The sequence below is a fragment of the Dermacentor variabilis genome, unplaced genomic scaffold (genome assembly GCF_050947875.1).
Source record: "Dermacentor variabilis isolate Ectoservices unplaced genomic scaffold, ASM5094787v1 scaffold_13, whole genome shotgun sequence".
Taxonomy (NCBI): Eukaryota; Metazoa; Arthropoda; class Arachnida; order Ixodida; family Ixodidae; genus Dermacentor; species Dermacentor variabilis.
The window spans coordinates 20,152,822-20,159,564 of NW_027460291.1; the positions used below are offsets into that span (position 1 = coordinate 20,152,822).

General features: G+C 42.5%; 1 non-coding gene across 1 annotated transcript; it reads left to right on the top strand.

Moving 5' to 3' along the window:
• The first annotated feature begins 688 nt into the window (after positions 1-688).
• TRNAW-CCA (transfer RNA tryptophan (anticodon CCA)) lies at positions 689-761 on the top strand. Its single transcript has one exon. It is a non-coding gene; the product is annotated as a tRNA-Trp (tRNA).
• The last annotated feature ends 5,982 nt before the right edge of the window (positions 762-6,743 follow it).

Sequence of the window (6,743 nt, forward strand, 5' to 3'; positions counted from 1 at the left end):
CCAACGCCAGCCGTACATCGCTGCTATAACCAAATACAGCATAACCAAGGCTGGCTAGCTACGCAAGGTTAACCCTTGCCGCCGAGAAACTAGGAAGTGAGAAGTTATGAGAAGACAGGAAAGATGACAAAGGCGAGAGAGAAAGACGAAGATTGGAGAGGAGGACAGGAAAAGGCGATTGCCTATTTCCCCCGGGTGGGTCAGTCTGGGGGGGCCGTCTATGTGAAGCAGAGGCCAAAGAGGTGTGTTGCCTCCGCCGGGGGGCCTTAAAGGCCCGAACACCAACACCCGGCATGGGCTCAACCTCCATGATCCCCCTTTCCCCGGACACGGCTAAGCCGCGCACGGCTAAACGAGGGAGGGTCCAACCTTCGTGTGCTCGGGTACGTGGTGTCGCAACACACCAAACGCCTGCTGACGCGGACGCCCCTGCGAGGATCATAAGAAGCCAACACTGACACCAAGGACAACATAGGGGAAATTACTTGTGTTTAGTAAATGAAATAATGAAGCTATAAATAAATGGAAATTACAGTAGATGAAAAAAACAACTTGCCGCAGGTGGGAACCGAAACCACAGCCTTCGCATTTCGCGTCTGTGAGTGGTCTGTGAGCGGTGGCGCTGGCTATCACTCCCAGGGTTCTACTAGGACACATAAATACCCCAGAAAGTGGATGCGAAAAAGGCGCCGCGGTAGCTCAATTGGTAGAGCATCGCACGCCAAATGCGAAGGATGTGGGTTCGGTTCCCACCTGAGGCAAGTTGTTTTTTCATCCATTTTAAATTTCATTAATTTATCCTTTGTTTATTTCACATATTAAACAAGTAATTTCCCCTATGTTGTCCTTGGTGTCAGTGTTTGTTGGTTCCTTATGATATACACATATATAGGCAAACATAGGTACAGTAAGTACGTGGGATCTGTATGCCCGCGGTTGACTAACACACTACTCACAGCTATAAAAGAAAAGCATTGGTGATACCAAAAATGAAAACAAAAACAGAAGAGTAACAATTATTATCTGAAAAGTTATCGAATCTCAAGCAGCTCTAATCCGGAGACGGATTATTTGAACAATTTATTGAACAATCACAAAGCAATGCTAAACAGGAACAGTTCTTATTGAACAAGCACAAGGCAATGCTAAAATATGGGGAGCTTGTAAAAGATCTAATCGGCGAGCTGTTTAGAAAAAGAACAGATCACCCCTGAACAGATTGATACTAAATGTGGCGATGCCTTTAACGTATATTTTACTACTAGCTGACCTCATTCCTGATAGTTAGTGCAATGTCAATGGGACGGTCATATCTGGTACCTTTTGGATAGAGCTGAATAAACGAGCATACTGTAAGCACTATTACGTCATGCAAGTTATATTAGAAGGCGGCTACTCATGATGGCATTGATATAAAAGCCAAAAGAAGGCAACACTATTCAGAAAGAAGACACAGATGATCTTGTGCCAGTACAATGAAAAACATTTAGTAACTCCATCAGTCGAGAAATGTGCCCTGACATTTGCAAGACCTATTGATAAAACTAGTGAACTCAGTGTCCCTGGCAACCATAGGCCTATTTCTCTGCTTAGCGTTATAAATACTGTATTTGAAAATGTGACTGTGGCTCAGTTGAAACACTACGGATTCACAACATCACTCCCGAGCCAATCGGTCAACATCATCAACAGTGTTGGCACTAATCTAGAGTTTATAAACATTTTTCAAAAAAATGAACTCGCAGTTGTATCTGTAGATTTAAGGAAAACCCATGACACTTATTTCATAACATTCTATAAATAAAATTACAGATGCAAGACTGATGAATCTCCTATGAACCTCTTTCCAAGCTACTTAAGGGGTATAAAGCAATACTTTCATTCATTTTCATCGCAGGATATTCTTACAGGTGGATCAGTTTTGTGCCCTCTGCCCTTTTCGTTGCAGACTAATGACTTTCGAACAACACCAATGTCATCAAGAGTTTTCATTTAAGCTGACAGTACCGTCAATTATTTTTTCAGATAAGACCCTTACTGAATTGACGAACCCTCTAAACAATCGGTTAGCTAACATGTATACTTCGTGTATGAGTCCAAATTAACAGAGACAAGACTAAATACATAATATTCCGCTCTCGAAACCAAGAGCGTTACATACGAAACATTCAAAGTCATCTTAAGGGTGCTGCTATAGAACAGCAAAATACCATAAAATGCTTAGGTGTGATATCACTTTGTAACTTAGACTGTAGACCACATATTTCCAGTATATGCTCTAAATTAGCTTCCGGTTGGATAGTGCTAATCAAATGCAGAGCATGCTTTGATCTTATTACACTTTAATTTGGTGACTTTTCTATTGTGCATTGAGATAATATTTACTCTTTCGAACCAGGGGCTTGTACATATAAAACCTACTGAAATGCCATTACACCATTGGGAAAAAACGGATTTGAGCATGGTTACGTATGCAAGTCCACGTTATTTAAGCAACGCACTATTCAGCTGTCTCGGGATATTGCTATTTTTTTGGTGTCCGAAATGAAGTAGCGATTTTGATTGCCAACATTTTACACTGAAACCCCTCGGTGTCTCCAGCCTTGCTTACTATAACTAATCAAAATAAAGGGAAGGCTGAAAATATAGATTTCGACCTCCCACTTTCTCGTAACACATGTGGTCAACGACAAATTGAATTTCGTGGTGGCCAAATCTGGAATTAAGTAGCGCTTGAGGCAAGAAAGGCGCACAATGTTGTGCTGCCTATTAAAAAGCTGCATTTATCTATAGTACAGTGATGGATGTTTCTATAGGTATCTCGATTTATTGTCGCTATAGTTGGTTCTGTTTGGACATTTGTATATAGAGCCACGGAAAAAATCTATTTATTTATACAGCCATATATGCATATGAATCTACATTATCATGTTCATTTTGTGTAATTCTACGTTGTAAACTAATTATTTCACTACATGTGTACTTATTTTCTGTAGCTGCTCCTCTATCTATATGGACTATGGGCCTCCCCTTGCCTTCGACTACTGCCCCAACAGTTCTTCTAGAAATTCACGTATAGATCACAACTAAATAAAATGAAATGAAAGCGCTTGGGAAGAGGAACCACTTGGCCTGTACGAAAATTCGGAGCTATAACGGGACGCACATTGTTTAGCTCGTTAAAAATCATTGCAGCAGCATCTGTTTCTGCCCAGGCGAAATATAAACGTGGCTGAGTGCTTTTAATGTCTCGATAAACATCCCGTTTCACAGATCGTTTTCATGAAATGATGCATGGCTGAAAACTCCTTCGACGGCAGTATTTGACAAGGGTAGTGATAAAGAAAGAACCAGCTTAAACATTGCGCAGAACGTCCAGCTGCGGGCAGTCTTTTAATGGGTTAGCATAGTTAGCGTACTTTACGCACCTCATAGGGGCTTTGTATGTACGCTAGATATGAAGTGTACCAGTCACTTGTGTGCTGAACACGCTTGGCAAGCTTCTTTTTCGTAACCTCTGAGCGGACAGTGGGGGAGGAAAAATCTGTCACAGTTTACGTTTAAAAGAGTTCCAGTCTACGAATTCAGGTTCAAGGTTCAAAAACAACGATTTCGCGACGTTAGTTCAATAGAAAGATACAGAAGCCAGCTTAGCGGAATATTCGCAATACCTAAATGCACTCACGTGGTCGTAATTTTCCAACCAGGCATCAACATCATCGCCATGGAGACCAGATAACGCGCGGATCCTTGTTTATGCCCGTGACGGCACAAGAAGTTGTTCCCGTTGGAGCCGGCACAGAGTGAGCTGTCATATCGGACTGCTGCTCTACATGCCCGAGAGCTGTTGACACTAGCGGCGCTTTGATACAAGGTAGTTGGCACGAACTGGTGACATCTTACTCTATTCATACTTCGCATGGTGCCTTATACCATTACATTTACCGCTCCTCTAATTACCAACAGGTGCCAGCTATTCCCCATTTCATTTGTCTCCACGCCTTAAGAGAAGTTGATGATGACGCAATTGCTGGGCACTTGAGTTTCCACAATACTTGCGACCATGCAAAATCGCGTCACATCTGACCTGGCCTCTACAAACGAAATGCATCTCTTCTAGTGACCCCTACGATCACCGCGAGCGTTCAACCACCGCTCCCAAGGAGCTGCTATAGCCTATTCTAGGCCAGTCCACTCCATTTGAATTCGTAGGCATCAAATTGTATGGTCGACTACCCAAAACACACATTGGCAACCGCTGGACTTCCACTGCTACTGCCCATATGACATGCTGAGCCGAGACTGCTTCTCTCCATTACGACACTGCCTATAAGATCACGAAGTTCTTGCGTTCCACCGTTTTACGCTTCATCGCTCCGTTGTCTTGCCACGTTCTCGACGAAGCGCTTTGCGCATCCAACACCATACAAAAAACAACATCAATGTGCCACCCTGAGACCAATGGCATTAGGCATTAATGGCAATGGCAATGTAGGCATTAAGAGACAAAGCCGGCAATATCATTACTAATATGGATGAGATAGTTCAAGTCGCTGAGGAGTTCTATAGAGATTTATACGGTACCAGTGGCACGCACGACTATAATGGAAGAGAGAATAGTCTAGAGGAATTTGAAAACCCACAAGTAATGCCGAAAGAAGTAAAGAAAGCATTGGGAGCTATGCAAAGGGGGAAGACAGCTGGGGAAGATCAGGTAACAGCAGATTTGTTGAAGGATGGTGGGCAGATTGTTCTAGAAAAACTGGCCACCCTGTATACACAATGCCTCACGACCTCGAGCGTACCGGAATCTTGGAAGAACGCTACCATAATCCTAAACCATAAGAAAGGGGACGCCAAAGACTTGAAAAATTATACACCGATCAGCTTACTGTCAGTTGCTTACAAAGTAGGTACTAAGGTAATCGCAAATAGAATCAAGAACACCTTAGATGTTTGTCAAGCAAAGGACCAGGCAGGATTCCTTATCGGCTACTCAACAATGGACCCTATTCACACTATCAATCAGGTGATAGAGAAATGTGCGGAATATAACCAACCATTACATATAGCTTTCATTGATTATGAGAAAGCGTTTTATTCAGTCGAAACCTCAGCAGTCATGGAGGCATTACGGAATCAGGGTGTAGACGAGCCGTGTGTAAAAATACTGAAAGATATCTATAGCGGCTCCACAGCCACCGTAGTCCTCCATAAAGAAAGCAACAAAATCTCAATAAAGAAAGGAGTCTGGCAGGGAGATACGATCTCTCCAATGCTATTCACAGCGTGTTTACAGGAGGTATTCAGAGACCTGGATTGGGAAGAATCGGGGATAAGAGTTAATGAAGAATACCTTAGCAACTTGCAATTCGATGATGATATTGCCTTGCTTAGTAACTCCGAGGACCAATTGCAATGCATGCTCACTGATCTGGAGAGGCAAAGCAGAATGGTGGGTATAAAAATTAACCTGCAGAAAACTAAAGTAATGTTTACCTGTCTCGGTAGAGAACAGCAGTTTACGGTAGGTAGTGAGGCACTGGAAGTGGTAAGTGAATACATCTACTTCATTTCAAATACCCTCATGGCCCTGCGGGCATTATTGAGGGGACTGGAACAAGACATACAATAACACAGATAACAAGAAATGTAAAAACATTCATGGGTCACAGCTTTACATATAATTGCATTACAGCATAGCATTGCATACATAGCATTACATAGCTCACTGAACTGAGTTTTACAAATTTCAGGAATTGTGCACATCCATGGAAAGCTAAAAAAACGAGAAAATAAAACAAGAACTAACAACGCAAACTAGAAATCAGCAACACAGAGTTCGTGGGGGACCACGAAACCAAAGGCACGCACGTCATGAAGAAGAAATGCAGACACTTAACTTATTCTTAAAATGCTCGAGATCGTCGGCGAGTGCCACATCTGCTGGCAAGTAATTCCACTCCGATGACGTAGTTGGAATGAAAGAAGATAAGCGAGCGGTACTGGGACAAAGTGGAACGCCCACTTTGCGTGGATGGTCAATGCGCGATGAAACATAGGCGGGTGAAAGGAGCAAAGCGTTTTTCAAAACAGGATTCAGATTGTAGATCTTAAAAAAAGACAGAGTCGTGAAATTTTCATGCGCAATGAAAGTAATGGTAGTGACAAAGTGTTTTTCATTAGTGTGACACCTGATGTGCGGTCATAGTTGTGGAGGATAAAACGAGCGGCACGGTTCTGAACAGCTTCCAACACAGATATAAGTGACTTAGCTTGAGGGTCCCATATCGACACGGCGTATTCAAGCGTATTCCAGCGTTTTATAAAGAAGTAGTTTGACTGAAAGGTGCGCATTAGAAAAGTTTCTTTTTATGTAACCGAACATGCGGTTCGCGTTTCCAGTCGTGTAAGTGATATGCTGATTCCAGGATAAATTAGATGTCAGATGTACCCCGAGGTATTTATACGAGGTAACCGAGGCTAACGAAGCATTGTGGATGGTGTAAGAGGCTGGTGACGAGACGCCTTGACGTGAAAAGCGCATGGATTTGCATTTTGATCTGTTTTAAAACCATTTTCCATTTAGTACACCAGTCAGTAACGCAGTTAAGATCTGCTTGCAGTAAGTGGACATCATTCTAGTGTTTAATTTCACGGTTTAGTATGCAATCAGCTGCAAAGAGTTTGATAGAACATTTTATATTGTTAGGCAGATCATTAATGTAAACAAGGAATGACAA